Below are 18,215 nucleotides of genomic sequence, written 5' to 3'. Positions count from 1 at the left end.
AAAGGGTAATTAATTGAAATTGAAACGTTTTTGTTTAAAAATAACACGTTTCTTACGATGAAGTGACTTTATTGCTATCAGATTTTTCTCCTAATGTATTTATGTGCATATAATGTTATAATGTGAAACGTACCCAATTAATATCATAAATCGTTCTTTGCTAACTTTAGTATTTACCTCAAATTGTTGAAACCTAGCATTAGTATCTTGTACAAAAAAGGTTAAATGTGCAATCTATATTAGAGAGAGACAGAGTTTTCTAGGGGAGTCAAAATGAGTTATGAACTTTCTCTTTATAAAAGTTTAAAGTTAAGTTAGCGCAGAACTCACTTGATTTTACTCTTACCAGGAATATTGGGCATAATGAACACCTACATTGACATATACTATCACATTATCATCAACAAATTGTTGATGTTGATTAAAAAGGCAAAATGTTGATTAAGTATTTTTACACTAAATAAATTAGCTTTAAGCCTTTTATTAGAAATAAAGATGTTGCGATTAAGGCTAAATTTAAGATCTTTAATTCGGTGATGAGGGCGATTATGTGTTACGCGGCCCAAGTATGGGGACACCAAATTGTCGAAAAATTTGGCACGTTTTTTCTCAAAAGATTGTTCATGCTGCCTAGAAACATGCCCCATTACATTGTATATTCCGAAACAAATGCACTACCCCTCTTCAACTACACCTTGAGACTGCATTACAACTATATAAAGAAAGTTATGGCAATGCCGCTGCAACGTTTCCCAACAATAATAGCTCGAGAAATAATTAATAAGAAAATATATTGGTGTAAGGATTGCCAAGAGTTATGTAATCAATATGGATTGTCAATGTTTAATTAAAATATAAATAGTAATAATCTAGATTCATTTGAAAACTTTTTAGAGCGGGTAAATCTAGAATTTAAATCGAGATTTCATACTCTGTCTAAACGATTAAATACTAATTTGCTTGAACATCATTATATCAATGATGTAAACATTGTTCGGATGATGTCAACTATCTTGAAGTTGCGGGGCAAGGCGCTGTATTCAAATTATAACATCAGTAGAGAAGAGAGAGCACATAGATGCGCATTGTGTAATCTAAGTGCTACAGAAAATCTGGTACACTTTTTAGGACTTTGTCCAATTTTGCAGGAGTTCAGAGTGAGGTGGTTAGGAAATAATTTCATGTTGATGAAGTGATAAAATATCTGAATGGTGATTATGGATGGGAAAATTTATATAAATACACCGAATATGCCTGGAAATATAGAAGATTTCTGTTAAGCGAGTTTAATTTTCAGTTGAATGAAAGTATTATAATTTAATTTCTTTTCTTTTAAAGTAACAAGTCAGTTTTAGTTTTTATTTTAAAATATATTTTCGCTTTTATTTGTTTTGTATATTAAGTAGCGGCAAGTATGGAAGTCTAGGGTTTAGATGTACAGTTTTAGTTTATTATATTTATATTCTGTAAATTTATTTAAAGAAAAGAGAAAGAAAAAGAAGTAAACATCTTTAGTTATAAACTTTTATTTTTGCTCTAGACAACTTGGTCAACTTGGCGGACGGACTCTGGAGTCCATGCCTAAAGTGTTTGTAATCTGTTAGTATTGTTAATATGCTTGTTGTTCAATAAAACACTATTATTATTATTATTATTATTACACTAAATAGATTTCAAGATGTAAAATGGATTATTTGTACAGTTATTTGAGAAGTTTAGATTTGGAGAATACCTTAATAATTAATGAGAATTTGGGAAAGATAAAACACTAAGAGCAATTGAAATACCCTCTGTGATGACGGTTTATGTAAATGACGTAGTGGGGGTTTATTTTAGGGTTTATCTATATATATATCTAGGTGAAGTGAAGCTTGATTGAGTTCACATATGATTTCTCTAAACCCTAATCATTGAACTCATCTATTTTTTTCTTTGCAGTCGCTAGGTGTAAGTATTGACGTTGTGAGATGTAAATGGTTGGTTCGTATTGTAAGGCTGGCAAACCTGGAGGAACTTAAAGAATTAGTCTAAATCCATTTCTGGGGAATCCTAAGAGGGAAAAACCCTTTTACCAAGCCAGTATACCTGCCTTTACTTTCCTCACTTACACCTACATGCCAATGCCTCTTTTTTTAGCTTAAAGAGAGAGCTACATTCCGAAAGTAATATTTTTCCTAGGCAAATATTTCAAGTATGATATGATTAGATAGATGAACGTAGTAAGTGCACCACAAAGTTTATTTAAAAAACAATATATATAACAACAGAAAAAAAAAACCAGTTTAATTAAGTTGGTCAAAGTTATTGCGGATAAATGATTTCGGCTGGCATATCAGTATCAGAAGTTGTAGACAATAATAACTGAGATTCCCTTAAATTAAAACTTATTACAAATATCGATATGCGGGGTAAACTTTTATTTAGGATCGCAACTGAATTTCTAATAAAATCGCATTAATTCATCCAAAGAAGATTGGACGAGTAGATGTACTTGTGACTGGTCCCTTATGACGAAACTTTTATTGAAAATTACGGTTTATATGGATAAAGATCACGGTCAAGGACGGATGATGTAGAAGAATATTAAATGGTCCCGGATGTGACCATCTCTAGCTGATGTTATTTCTTCTCTCTTTACCTCGGAGGTTTTCAATTTTCTGAAGTAGTTGTTCTTGCCTCTTCCTTATATCTTACCAATTTATCTTCTCCGGGATCAAGTACATAGATATAACTTTTCAAAAATACTAACCTATTCTTTACTTTCAGCGTATTTCCTCTTGTATTTAGTGGGTGTACTTCTTATTTGATTATTTTATCTATATATTTGTATGTCAAAGTTCAATTGGCCTGGATCTTTCTCAGTACAGTGCCGGACTTCGGACAGTGCTTTTTCACTACAGATAATACTAATTGTCAATACCTCACCGATTGTTGAAGAGCAATAAACATCGTTAAAGATGTAATCGTAACGGCAGCGCGTGGCTTGATTTGTACCCGAGACAACATCCAACTTATTAGGAAACCGCGATAGCTCTTGATCATTTCTGGGTGTTATAGTAAAAGTTAACGAACTCGTTACGAAAATATTATTAGTTGACTTAGCGTGCCCTCTTAGTATATTTACAACGATATGGGACTCTAAAGTACACAAACTCCTCGATTGTTTTTGATGTTCGCCTTTCGGAGAAAGCCAAAGAGTGATCTGAAAACTGTTAAGACTGGTTCTCCTTTGCAGGATGCTGCTGAACTTCTTGGAGTACTTCTCTTATTCTGTTCGTAAGAAAAAATTTCTTCGCTCTCCATCGGCTAAGCTTCTGGCCGTCTAATACGATATTCTTAATGTTTTACACAAGAACTCAAGTTTGAAACAGAATTAATTATTTGGGGGTGCATCTGTTATACAGATTTGGCAATGTTAAGAGTTCACTACTCTTATACGGTTCAGTTACTCGTGAAGGAAGCCCTAAAATATCAATAACATAAAAATGGCAGTGGCAATTTCTTGGAGCGAGATAATCTAAAAGGCGGTGGCCGCAAGTACTGACATTTCTTCGCCTTAGGTGTGATCTCTTTGGCATATGCTTACGATATCTTTGGCTATGGCTCTAACATAGCAAAAGTTTTTGTATGGAACGCTTCCTTAAGAAGGTGGTCTTTCTTGGTGTTTTCTTTTTTAGCCAAACCGACGGCCTTCTTTGTTCATGTCTGATCCTCAGTTGGAATTCTGTCTGTAAGAACATTGGAAGAATCTCCGGGCGCCAATGACCATTGATGTTGCCGCACCTTGATAGGAAAAAAAAATTATTTTATTTAAAAAAATATAAACTTATTAATTGCTTTACAACTTGGATTAATATTAGCAATATTAATAATATATACATTATTAATATTAATATTATTAATATAACAAAAATTGCTATGAACAAAATTGTAAATTTAAACTTACATCTTAAATAGTGAGAAAGCTCTATAACTATAATTAAATAAGCGTCTAAGAATCTGCTTAAAAAAGAAAAATTTATCTGGGATGAAAAGCGGATTAATTTATTTTAGAAATGAAATTCCTGAATGAGTGGGTGGCTGTAAGACCAAGCATAGCAAGCGTGTCTTTGTAAGGCCCCGAAGTATTTAACAGTGGTTTTAATATGTTGACCTAAATAATACTTTCAATTATTTGGGAGAATTCATGCACTCTTGAGATATGTATGTCTTGAATTGGAAATGTGACGTAGTCCCTTGGTAGCTTAAACTCTCTTGACACCCAGGGAATACGATTCAAACTGTAGCTAAATATGTAAATAATTCAAGTAGGTGTCTACTGCTGTCTTAATCCTCGTTGCTTAACCAATAGCTTAGAGCTTGTACTAATAAGCATTGCGCGAGGAATCACAGACCAGTGTTGATCACTCTCTCTTGGCTGAGAATACTTCCTTTGAAAGTTGACCCAAAGGCAGTCTTAAGGTGTTTTTAATACTTCTCTGAAGTACTTGATCATGACTGATAGATGTTGGCCCTTGTAAAATCCAGTTAGCCGCAGTCAATCCGCCTGATCTGTGGCTGGTAAATATTTTTCATTTACTGAGATTAACGAATGATTCCATTGATCAGAACAGGCTATAGAAGATGTATACTATGTGGCAGGCTCTCAGCAACAACAACAACGCCACATCAACGGCATACATTTAATAGTGAATCCTGAGGCAAGTGTAATGTCTTCAAATAGAGCTATGGTAACTCGTCAACAAAATAGGGGAATAGAATTGAATATTAGAGGTACCCTATCTTAAACCACTCCTATCCAAGCTGTTCGATTAGATTATCGGGGTGGAATGACCTAATAAAATAAAAAATTCAGTTCTTAACTTTCTTAAATAATATTTGAATGAGGTAGTCGTTTGCCTAAGTCAAAATGAAGTAAAAAAGTAGATTATTTTATATTAATTTATTCATGTTAAAATTTTGGAGTTAGTTTTTTTTCCTTGCGCATCGGTTTCAGGATCACTAGCACCCCATTTCCATTGGCATCCATGTGACCACTCATAAGTATATATATGCCCCACGGCACCGCAGCCAAAAGAGGCTTATTGTGCCCTCCCTGTCTGGATCTAGTATAGATGAAACCTCTGCTACTAAAGAAGTGGAGGACTTTCCCTACTAGTTCTTTTTGCTCTACTATCTCCTTTGGTCTCAAAGAGCAAAGATTTCATAGCACAATCACTCGATTGCAACGCAATCGAACAGCCAGTGGGAGGCCGTTTCCTCCTCATCCTGACACAATCTGCACAACGGTTCCGGGCTAATAAGCCCTACTTTGTACAGATGACTATGCCCTATGTGTACTGTGTAAATGTATTGGGGTGTAACAGTATATGTTGCTCATGTTCATGTTGTTAGGCTGGGATACCCGCAGAGACGCCAAGTACCCTGAAAAAGTGGCTAATCCACTTCCCCCTACGGCGTTCCAGGCTGTTAAATAAAGATTTTAGCGTAGGACAAAATTTGAAAACTATGCTATATGGTCAATAAGATGGTCCGAATACGGCCTTAAGGTCGACAACAAACACAATCGCGAAGTTTAAGATAGAAGTTAAGCTGCTAAGTTGTGACGGCTTCGTAAAATGTGTAGGAAAAGAAGGGTTAGAACCGGAGGAGGAAGTAGGCAACGAACGGCATTCGAGCGAAATTTGGTTACCCCTTCTGCAGAGGCAACGTCAGGATAGTTTTACGAATGATGGCTACCGTACCCAATGGAAATTTGAGTGTCGGGATGTGATCAAAGATTGCAGCATCCCCGGTGGTTGAGGAAATGTTACGCCACGGGGATTTCTTTTATTATTTTAATTGCCTCTTAGCAAATATTGAAACGTTTTCTTTCCTATTTGTTTAACTACATTAACCTATTCAGATAAAGATGCCAAATGATGACCTAATAAAATAAAAAATTCAGTTCTTAACTTTCTTAAATAATATTTGAATGAGGTAGTCGTTTGTCTAAGTCAAAATGAAGTAAAAAAGTAGATTATTTTATTTTAATTTATTCATGTTAAAATTTTGGAGTTAGTTTTTTTTTCCTTGCGCATCGGTTTCAGGATCACTAGCACCCCATTTCCATTGGCATCCATGTGACCACTCATAAGTATAATAAGTGCTAATTATTTAGGTGAAATGTTATTAGGATGCGCGTTTGCTTTTGGTTTGCTTTGAATGTTTCTCTAATGGTAGATAATTTGAAGAAACCGAATGATTTAACCCCTTGTGTTAATTCTCATTTTGGTTGCTCTTTTTCACCATTCACTTAATGCCATCAGCCGTTCTCTGCTAAACAGTGCGAGTGAGGGCAGTAGTACCAAGATCAGTCACTAGGTGCCGCCATCGTTGCCGCCGCTCTGCCCCCCAATTTAGCCGCCGGCCCCTGACTGTGTCTCCTTCATATACAACAACCAGTGGATGTCGGGCCGGTCACCGATCCGGTCTTATTCCGCGCGTTTTTCCTAAACCATTTTCTCTTATTTCATTTTTCTTTTTTTTTTTTATTCACTTTTTTTGATCTGCCAACTGTCGATTTGCACACATAAAAATACGATTGATATTATTTTGTATTATATATATATATTTTTATATTCTACGAATTCCTGCTTTTTTAAGAAAAGATAATAAAAATTGTCACTCGGACAAACTCCTATTTAAAAAAGCTATAAATATATTTTTTTACTAAATAGAATAACGGAAGTTTGTCTTCTGGTGAATAAAGATAATACATTTTTTTCAAAGAATAAATTCTAGCCGCGAGCTCAAATTCACAAATAAATTTGCGAGGTAAAACCAAACCAGATATTTAGTGTTTGAAAACATGCCTGTTTTGTGTTGTGGCACTGCTCTGACAACCTCGCCAGGCCTATATAATCTGGCTGTATCTTAACCGTCATGTATTATTTATTTGTTTTATCTGTTTGGATCCTTATTTACATTAACTATCTTTCATTTCCCCTTAATTTATTTTTCTTTGCCTAATATCCGCCTACTCTTTTTTTTTTAAATATTCATAAAGCAATTTGAAAATAGATAAATCTAATAAATTTAGATGTGTGTATATAAATATAATAAACGTATTTAACAAATCCCTCATCCTAGGCATGGTTAGTATTTTGACGATTCTATCCTCTATAACATTAGCAAAATTTAAATTATAAATTTGAAACGACCGTAGTTTCATTATTTAATGTATATTTTTGTTCATTTTCTTATTTTGCTTGTTTGTTCAATGTCTTAGAAAATTTCACCTGAACCCATTTAATATCCTCTTTATGTATCTTTGGTGAGTGAGTTGAGTTTGTGTGAATAAGCGCGTTGGAAATTTCTCTCCTTGTGATCATAAGTTCTCTTAATTTGGAAGATCAACCAAAAAAAAATGGAATAGCATAAGTGAGTTTATTGTGTAACCACAGCTCTTCAACTTCAACAAAATTGGATTCATCTAAAAGCAGTGACGTCATATCTTTACCAAATTTCCCGCCAAAATGTGTAGCGGTGACGTCGCAATGAATCAACATTTGTGTTATTGATGATGACGGTGCTGTTGTCCTGGTGCCTGATATAGCCAGCCACACTTAGCCAGAGGGAGTGAAAAGGGCTTTTACTGGAGAGTTAGAACTCCTAAAACTACTTAAGCTTGAATTATTTTCATATTACATTAAATTTTTACTAATAATAACAACGTAAGTAAATTGATAATTTAATTTATTATTTTAATGACGAACTACGTAGTATAAAAATTAATCCAAATAGGGGATGGAAACATGTCAGTAAAACTTCAAGTTTTTGATATTTGTTTAGTTTTATTCGCCTTAAGAAACGCTTTTCATCCGAATCTTTGGTAGTCTTGATACCCAAAAAACTTTTAACATGCTTATTCTAATCTTGTTTTTAATCCATTTAGATCTTTTATCTTGCGGTGAAACTTTTGATTTTTGATTTTATAATCGCCATCTCTAAATAGAAAGTTAATAACTACATGTTTTTTGCATGGAAGTTTTTAGTACAATAAACCGATTATAAAACAATTCCTTTTGTGACAATATCCATGACTACCTAGAAGTTATTTATAGCGAAAAAACAAATTTTATAGAAAAATTGAATAAATAAAATCTAAGCACTCGAGATTGCAGTCAAAGTTACTAAGATGTTGTTTTTTTACAATATTATGTAATCGCCCCACTTAACATTGGATTAAATTAACCAAATTATTTGGTAACTTTTAAAATTATTGTTGATTTGATTCTTGAATTATTGTCATTTCTGAGTCCTGGTAAAGTTTCATTTTGAAAGCAGAATTTTTTGAATTTTGGTGGTATAAGCACTCTTTTGAGCTTCATATCCATATATAGCAGACTGAAATAGTTGTATACTTCATATTTGTTTTAGTTGTGCACTTTTTATTGATGATTAGGTAAGGAATGATTAGTCTTGTTGCAGCAGCTTCTGTTCAATTTGTTGTTGATATGGCAGGAGAAGGTTAATGACTTACCGAGTAAACCCTAAATGTTTTACTACTTTATAATTTTTTGTGTACAAAGTATTGGACTGTTTGATTATTGATAGATAATTTTGGTTCTATTGATTCTTCTCAAGTTGTAAATAAGTGTCTCCACTATTATTAAGATTTTAGGGTTATTCCGTCGCCAAGTAGTCCAGATGTATTTTCTTTGTAGCCGCATTACCTGGTGTAGAATTGTATCATTTCTGAATCCAAATTGAAATTTCAGGAAGATTTAATGATAAGATTTTAAGCGCCCAGGCGTTGTTGGTGTTTTTTCAAATATTTTTGCTGTTTTTAAGCTATATAATAGTTCTGAAACGTTTAATTTTAAATACTTTCACATTAATTTAAAGCTCGTAGTTAACTTTTCATTAAATAAAACAATATTTGTGTGCAGTGTTGTTTTCCATTAAAGTAGACAATTATTTTTGGTAATTATAAGATTTATCTGGCCAAGGATGCTGCTATTAGGTCATAAATTCTCTTGAAATCTAGGCTTAATGTACGTACCCATTTCCAATTAGTTATGAAGGAAAAAGTTCTCATCCAGTACCAGAGAAAACAAAAACAAAACTGCAATTTAAAATGTTTCAAAATGCATACAATAAATGACGAGTCTCAATGTTATTGTGTTGAGCTTAAACACACCTTTCTAATTTCTATTGTTTCAACATGTATTAATTATAATAATCAATCATCATTTAAATAAATATGAGCACATTTGTTTTTAGTTTTTTTTTTAATTTTCTCTAATTGTTCGAAAAAGAATTTACAGCCAGATCAAATTGTTGATTTCGAATTTTAACTTTGCAGATCCCTGAGGCCAATAAGTTTCGATTGGGGCTCACCAAGAGATCTGCCTGTACAACTTAGCCATTCTCAACCTCGACCAAAAAGTATTTCTCTTCTCCTTTACCTCCTTTTCTGAATGAATATTTCACTTTTTTGAGATTTTTTTTTGTTTATTTTTATTGGCTCCTATGTTTTTTTTCTCTAGAAATCAAAAATTTCTATTTAACTAATTTTTCAGGGCAATTTATTTGAGGTGTTTTGAATTAAAAATGTGTAATCTATGAGATGGCATCCACAGCGCTAGGATAATATCGTTGCATTAACTGCCGTAGCATGCACAAACCAAAACCGGTGGTCACCTTGCTAAATCATTGTTGCAATATTTAAATTAGCCCCCTTCGAGAATTGTTTAATTTAAACCAGTTGTATAACATGCAAAAATTCTGTTATTTCTAGCTTACTACTTTCTAAAAAAGTTAGTATAAATGTAAATGTTTACATAAGAAACTTGGTGGAGTTTAGAAAACTTAAATTTAACTAATAGAAAGACGGAAAAGTTGATTATAATTAATTAGAACGGGTTTGAAACGTTTAGAATTTAATTCACTTGTTTAGCCTGTAAGTGAACACAATATGTGCTGCGAGTTTAAATCCCAAATTAATGTTGTGATGTATTTTGTTGGCAACATTTAACTTGTTGGATTTGCTTGTACAGAAAATTGTGAAAACTTCTCTTTCTTGCAAATTATATTTTCTTTAAAAATAGTAATTGATTTCCAAAAACTGGTTTGCCTTTTTTTTTATCTTTTTTGGAAATATAAAATTATAATAAGCGAATTTCTGGCAAATCTCCCAAATGAATGCACATAATTGGTGTGGAGATGTGGTTGATTCTTTTGTAGATCTTGAGGACTTCACAAACCAGCTGTGTTCTTATACATTTGAATTTAGATTCCTCAGAAATCCATAGCAATTCAGTAAATAAACTTGCTTGCATTTTCAGTTTTTAAGTTTTGGCCAAAACATAGACGCAACACTCGTATCGAAATAGATTTCTACAAGTTTGGGCTGACTGTGATATTTGTTCCTTCTTTGATCTTTGTTTGTGATCTTATGGCGAAAATTTGATCAGAATAATAAATACTTTGTTTATTTTTATTTTATATAAAGTTTATATTTACACACTTTTGTAGGCTTTGGTTTACTAGCGAAGCCTGCAAAAACTTCTTTCTTGATTGACTTCATGAACCGAGCAAATGAAATTTTCAAATAATAGGCCAACAAAGCATCTTACCAGTTCTTTTCAATTCTGGACGTTTATTTAATTAATGAATTTAAAAATAAATAACAAGAACAACTTCTTTTCAGGAAAAAACGTTGCACTAAGATTCTTTGTTTCACAAATCTGTTTCTTATACTTTGTATTACTTTTTTTATACTTTTTTACTTTGTTACTTCGTCATACTTTTATATAACAAACACTTTGTAGTTAATTAACACTTCTTAATATTTCAAACTATTTTAATTTCAATTTTTCCAAAAAAAAAAAACCAATTCGCCTGTTTTCAAAATAATAAGACCAACAACTATAACCAAACTATACTTGTGGCATGTTTTAAACTTTTTCCTTTGTTTTAAATTTTCATTATCCTAAATTGCTTTAATGTTTGTTAGTACCACACTCATTTTCTGTAGATATTATTTCAGTGAAGAAATGTTCATCCAGTTTTCGGTTCTTGAAAGAGTCTTCTGTCATCATGACAAAATGATGTGGTGCCTTTTATGTGAAACAATTTTCAAAGTTAATTCTGTTATAGGGATTGAAAAGATGTTAGTTGTTTGTAAGCGTTACACTTACTATATTCTGTGTGAATTTGGGGCATTCAGGAAAAGCATTTGTTAAATTCGGAGTTAACGATGGTCAATTTTTTTTCTTTTTTTTATATTTTTCTCATAAAAAAATAACAGCGGTTTTAAGAAATATATTGGATTAATCATGATCAAAGATTCTTTTTAGTTTTAAAACATTTTCTTTTTTTTTTTAAATTGGAGTAACTGGAGATGTGTGGTGACCATCTTTTAGGCCAGGCAGTTTGATGTACATTTTGATTTTCACTTAATCACTTACTGGAATAATAATAATTTAAAGAAAAAATATTAGAACCATCTGGGTTTCTGGATTGTTGATGCAATGAGGGAATCTAACTTCGCCAACCCGATAAACCGATAAATAAAAAAGTAAAAAGGGATTTTTAAAATAATTGTTACAGCAAGACGTTGTCTTAAAACAAAAATACGAGGGTCGTTTGAAAAGTCCGTGCAAAGTCAGAGAGATAGCACTACTGGCGCGTATCGAGGTTATGTTTAGTTAGTAGCATCTCTTGGAAGAACACACACCAAGTTTCAGCCAGATCGGTCTATTTCTTTGTGTTTGGCATTCGTTTGAATCGAGGAAGTCTAGTGATTTTCAAAAAATGGACGTAAAAGAATTTCGTGTGTTGATTAAACACTACTTTATGAAAGGCAAAACGCCTGAGGAGACTAAAGAGAAGCTTGATAAACATTATGGTGACTCTGCACCTTCGATTAGAACAGTTTATAAGTGGTTTCAAAATTTTCGGAGTGGCCATATGGGCACAAGTGACGCTGAACGTTCTGGACGCCCTGTTGAAGTTACTACTCCAGAAATCATTGATAAAATCCATAATATGGTGATGGATGACAGAAGAGTGAAGGTGCGTGAGATTGCTAGTGCTGTGGGCATCTCGAATGAACGGGTACATAATATTTTGCATCAACATTTGGACATGACAAAGCTATCCGCAAGATGGGTGCCGCGATTGCTCACGCTTGACCAAAAACGAAATCGTGTGAAGTGTTGCAAGGACGGTTTGCAGCTGTTCCAGAAGAATCCGCAGGACTTTAAGCGCCGTTTCGTCACTGTGGATGAAACATGGATACATCACTTCACTCCTGAGACCAAAGAACAATCTAAACAATGGGTTACCAAGGGGGAATCTGCGCCAAAAAAGGCGAAGACCGTTCCTTCGGCCGGAAAGATTATGGCGACTATCTTTTGGGATTCGCAAGGAATAATCTTCATCGACTATCTGGAAAAGGGTAAAACTATTACAGGTGCATATTATTCATCGTTATTGGACCGTTTGAAAACCGAGCTGCAAGAAAAACGCCCACGATTGGCTCACAAAAAAGTCCTTTTCCATCACGACAACGCACCAGCTCACACCTCAGCAGTTGTGGTGGCAAAATTAATGGAAATAGGGTTCCAACTCGTTTCACATCCCCCCTATTCTCCAGACTTGGCTCCCTCGGACTACTATTTCTTCCCCAATATGAAGAAATGGCTGGCGGGAAAAAGATTTTATTCAAACGAGGAGGTGATTGCAGAAACGAATGGCTATTTTTCAGACTTGGACAAATCCTATTATTCGGAAGGGATCAACAAACTTGGACGAAGTGGATAAGCCTAAAAGGAGATTATGTTGAAAAATAAAAAAGGTTTACCCCAAAAAATTAAGTAGTTTTTATTTTTGCACGCACTTTTCAAACGACCCTCGTATGTTACATTTGGCTACACCATCTTCTGGAGAACCATTTTCTTGTGATCCTCCATTTTCAATCGTACTCTTAACAAGATATTTTTAGTTGAATTTGTTTGCCTTGCACAAATGAATTGTTTATTCATCATACAAGTGTAGGTAGTGATGTTTAACGTTTGGGTTAAAATAAATAAAGCCCAGTATTACATTTTTTATGCAATCGTTCCAAAACTTATAAAAGTGAAGAGAAATTATTATATCTAAATTTTTTTTTCCCAAACTTTCGACTTACGGATTACATCTTTACAGGGCTTTTAAACTTCTTTGTAGAAAAAGCTAAAGACGTGTTCCACGTCAGTGTGTTCGATCGGTTGGTTTTCGTCCTACATTGTAGAGATATTCATCTTTCCTTAGCGATAGAATACCTTCATTCAAAAGGGAAGAAAATCATTGCATTCAATCATAACTGAATGAAGTTTGAAGTTCCTTCATAAATTTAATTAATTAATTCGTTATTTATTTATTTATTAGCAATTTCTTTATTTTTTTTTTTTTTTAATTTAATATTTATTTATTGTTTTAAAGTGCCACTTCTATAGTGGATTCTTTTTCGACTTTTGAGTTTACCTGGAATAAAATTTTGACCCGAATTGTGAGTTTAAAGGTTAATTCGAGGGCGTTACAATAATTAAGGGATTGCTTTTATCATAGCTGCTTGTCAGTTAAGAACTTGCCGGAAATAACTCATTTTCCATTGCCTTGGCTCGATTACTATTTCAATATTGTCCGGAGAATCAAATTTTCTTTTGATCATCATCGATTTCATTGTCAAAGATTCTTGAAAGTTAACGAAGATTTGTCTTCTTGAAAATTCAGATTTATTTGTTCAAACATAATCGGATATTTCTCTTTCGAAAGCAGCAACTAATGATCAATTTATTTTCTGTGCCTAATAAATTCATGAAATTATTAAGTTTTGTTTCGGTTTTATGTTTGAAGTAGCTGTACACTATAACTAGCAAAACCATCAAAATGTATGATAAAGTTTTAATTTTTATATAAAAATTGTTAACGTCATGCAATTTGTATAAAAGTAAACTTTAGTTAGATTTTAAGTAACAGACTGTAAACAGTAAAAATGTCAACGTAGTTTAACGATACAAATTATATTGTAAATAATCTTTTTTTTCAACTCCTATTTAAGCACAATCTCTGTTTATTATTAATTTTGTAGTTGTAATGAAGTTAGCGAGAATTAGATTTTAACGGAAAGTGTATGTGTCCGAATAGGAACCCAAAAATATCTACTATAAATACTCTCATACGACTTTAAAATTAAACAAATCTTGAAAAAGTTTCATTAAATATAGATTTTGATCTAGAGAGTACTTGAAGATTTACTTTGATGAGGCCATGGCGTCGTCTGAGCAACTTCCAACTCAATATTCCACAAAAAATAGTTGTTCCCTGAAAAACTGAAAATTTCCCTTCAGGAATTTGTCATTGTTTGCCGTATTGTCCTTCCAGTTTTGCTCTATATTCTTTAAACACAGAATTTTAGCTACAAATTTGATACTAATTAATCTTTAAAAAAAAAATTGAATGAGAGTTATCCAATGATAACCATAATGAGTCAGTTGGCTAACTCAGGATACCGATGAAGTGATTTCGAAGTATACAGCCCTTCTATCAAGCGATTAGGATGAGCGCTAGGTCTTCGGAAACTATTCGAGGAGAGAGTAATCTGGAACAATTTTAAGCTAATTTCAATAATTTACTACAACTACAATAATTTATTTTGTTTATTTACAACGTGTAATCATAATAACTTGCTGCCAAAAGGCACTTGCAACTTAATTAAAGAAAAGGAAAAAAATGCTTATAAGGGAAAGGGTTGGATTATAATAAATGACGTTTTCTAAAGTGGTCTCCAGGGAAGGCTAACCATTCCTCTCCGCCATTATTGGCTCTAAAAGAATTTCCCTGGGTAAATGTTTCAATGTAAGCTCAATGAAATTACTATTTTGAGTTGAAAGAAATGCATTTTGAAGAAATGTGTAAATTGTAACAGCCAGGTCCAAACACTACTTATAACTATTTAATCTTGCTGCGATTAGTTCACTATTGAGAGTCTAAGAAAGATACAATTTTGTGAAAACCACTTCCCTGAAAACAGGATATGGATGCAATAGTTTATCTGCCTTGGGTGGAATAATTTATCTTTTATGAAAGGTTAAGATAAAGTTGGCATTCCCTCCGGAAACAAATCCAAGGAGGTTGTACAAGGTAAAAATTATTATGCCCGTTCTTTATAAATTCAAAATCAAGGAGATCTTAGAGCAATTTAATTGCACTGAATGTATTCATGATGTAAAATTGAGAAGACAGTATACGTAGCAAGAAAATGGTAGATGATGGTCATAGCGCAATTTGCTTGAGTGAGAAGAAGAGATACCAACCACTCCATGTGCTCTACTCTGACAGAAGAGGTTCCTCAAGCAGGGCGTTAAACTATACAGAGACGCGCCTGACTCTCAAGCAGTTTTAGAGATGTGCTTGTGAGCATTGGGGCTTCCTTACAGTTCTGAGCTACTGGTTAATTTTAGTTAACCAGGCGAGTGTTAGAATTGATCCATGGAGTAACATACCTCTCCTGGACATCATTGGCACCAGCCATTATTTCTTGTAAATTCCCTCAGTCTTAAGTACCAATTTTTTGGTGAAGAAGCATTTGCCAAAGAAAATTTCTTTTTAAAGAGAGCTAGAGAACAGATAAGCTTTCCCAATTACGAATATACTTGTATATAATTTTCTTGAAAATTGCCTATTGATTTTACGATTTCCCAGCACACACACATAATGTTAATCATTTATTTGAAACAATTTTCCTAAAAACTTGCGAGTTTTTTCTAAATTGATTTTCACCTCTCTATAATGTACCTTTTAGTATATATTGCGCTACTGACGCCTACATTTTTACACGCGAAATGTCTAACCACGATTCCGTGTATTAAGGGTATTAATCCATCGCAAATTCGAATGTCCAGAACGGTATTTACCTATATTTTTCCAAAGAAACGATAATGGGTTTGACTTGAACTTTGACAATGAATTTTGTTTGGGCACATCTACTTTTTCGATTGGAAACCTTCAAGAAGAATTAATTTCGTGTAGTTAGGAAGAAACACCACTGGTTTCTGTTCTAATGTTTACGTAATATTTTTGTTCAAATTCTAAGTTTAATGTAACTTTAATTTCATGAAATGCGCTTAGGGACTCATGCTTTAGTTAACAGGCAGCCCAAACTTGTAACAATTAGACTACTTTTACTGCAATATAAAACTTTTACAAAATAAAACCAACTAGTTTAATATTAAAAAGGTGGAAACTTTATTATTTATGTGTGCTCATAATTTTTACTGGCTCCTACACTAATTGAACGCTGGCAAAGTAAGAAGCAAGTGCTTGCACTGTATATTTTTTAACTAATTGTTAATTATAATCTTTGTCAATATGTTTTACGGTCGTGAAACTTGACTAACTTTAGCTCTTCATTATTTTTCTCCTGTTCCCACAGTCACAATTCATTAGCTTTGATTTGAGAGAGGAAAATAAAAATAGGCTACTGTTGGAGAAAGTTCATAATTGTTGAATATGAAGATTCACAGGAAGTCAGTCATAGCCAAGTCAGGTGCTTATGGCGTGCCGGATGTTAATAGGATGCTGTTACTTTTCAAAAAAGAAAACTTAAGTATTAATTGGTTATGCGAGATGAGATCCATTTGTAAAGATGTGAAACTCAAAAGATGCTGCGGATTACGATTAAGGATGTTGACTAGTAGATTTCCATTCTTCGTTTTTTTTCTTGTTGACTTCTTTTCTTTATTAAGAAAATTGTGTAGCTTGCAGTATTTTCTTGCTGCAGCCAAATTTTATTAATTTTCCCTTCATCTTGTAGAGCCTCTAGTTACTTGGAATTTCCTATCAACTCAAGTCTTGTGGCATCGTTTCACTAATCGTGGCTTTAACCGGGCTGCGCAATCATGAGATAAGACTTTTGATGTTAATAAGTCGCCTAAATAGAAGATAATAATTTTTTTTAATAGTTTTACTGCTTATGTTATACAATGTGAAATGATTTTTTTTAAATCAAATTTGCTAAATACTTATTTTTTCATATTTCACAAATTTTTTTCCCGAAAATTTAAAGGTATTTTGTTCTCTCAATAACAGATTTCACAATGATTTCCATATTCGTTCTTAAATTTAGAATTATAGTGTACCTTAAATCTGCACAGATACGATTGTTAGTTACTACACTGATTACAAAATCTAGATTTTGGTAAAACTGTGCTATTAACAAAAACTAATAGGTTATGATTTATTTTAAACATTTCTCTTTTTTTTTTTGCATGTGTTTTTGCAGTTTTAATCTTTTTTTTTTTTTTTTTTTTAAAAAAACCGCTTAAAATGTTCTTTACAATCAAAGCCCAGCGCTTACCCCAGATTCGACATGACACGGAAATGTGAATCTAAGATTGAACAGAAATTATTTAATCCATTTCCGGAGACTATTACTTTTGTGGCTTAAAAAATTTGAAACTTTTTTTTTTTTTTTTCTGTGTTACTCAAGACTTGTCCCGAAATATGTCCTTGTCACATATTATTATGAATATTTTAGGTGAAAACATGCTGTGGGAAGACGAAATGGATTTTGTTCAGTGATTTTGTTTTTTATGCAATCGCCTCATTAATCTGCAGTTTTTCAAGTGCATTCCCCAGCAAGATTTTTCCTGCCTCGTTTGATCGTATTGAAAAGTGTTCGCAATCTTTTTACGGGTTTTGAAATGATCTTTACTACTTTAACTTTGCCGCACTAGTACGGGTTGTAATAATTAAACGCTTGCTAATTATTGTTAGTTATCAACATTACTATAATTACTACATTATGATTGGTTGTATTTAAAAATAGTGATATTTTTTCTACATGTGCCGTTTATTTTGAAAGTGGGGCAAGTCCATTTTTTGTTATTTCGAGATATTTAAGGTGTTGCGTTTCATAAATTTAAAAATATTGGTAAATATTAATAGACATATTTTTTTGTATTTTGTGTTGTTAGATAATGTAAGTTTATAATCCAATAGTGCTTATAGTGCTGGCTAAGAAAATAAAGGTTTTATTATAACTAAATGGACTTGCCTCACTTTCAAAATTAATGAATTATTGTAATCGTTGATTTAATGGATAATAATATTATTTCAGTCGTATCAGTCTTTTTTTAACAATAAAAACAAAATACTATTCAAATTAATATAAATATTTATTC

The 18,215-nt window shown here is 32.8% G+C and overlaps 1 protein-coding gene across 13 annotated transcripts in view; it reads left to right on the top strand.

Moving 5' to 3' along the window:
• Nucleotides 1–18,215, top strand: part of SLO2 (slowpoke 2) — a 508,183-nt gene that overhangs the window by 162,696 nt on the left and 327,272 nt on the right. For 3 of the 13 annotated variants that reach the window (XM_074118340.1, XM_074118339.1, XM_074118333.1), the window contains exon 1: nucleotides 6,057–7,136. The exons of 9 other annotated variants lie outside the window; for them this stretch is intronic. The gene's annotated coding sequence lies outside the window, so the exon portion shown is untranslated. Of the gene's footprint in view, nucleotides 1–6,056; nucleotides 7,137–18,215 lie in introns of those variants that run through there. One more of the 13 variants, XM_074118334.1, reaches the window with a different exon arrangement.

Source organism: Rhodnius prolixus, unplaced genomic scaffold (assembly GCF_049639745.1).
Source record: "Rhodnius prolixus isolate KJV_2025 unplaced genomic scaffold, Rpr scaffold_2, whole genome shotgun sequence".
Classification (NCBI taxonomy): Eukaryota; Metazoa; Arthropoda; class Insecta; order Hemiptera; family Reduviidae; genus Rhodnius; species Rhodnius prolixus.
The sequence above is the reverse complement of the archived record's forward strand: the minus strand, read 5'-3'. Positions and strand labels throughout refer to the sequence as shown.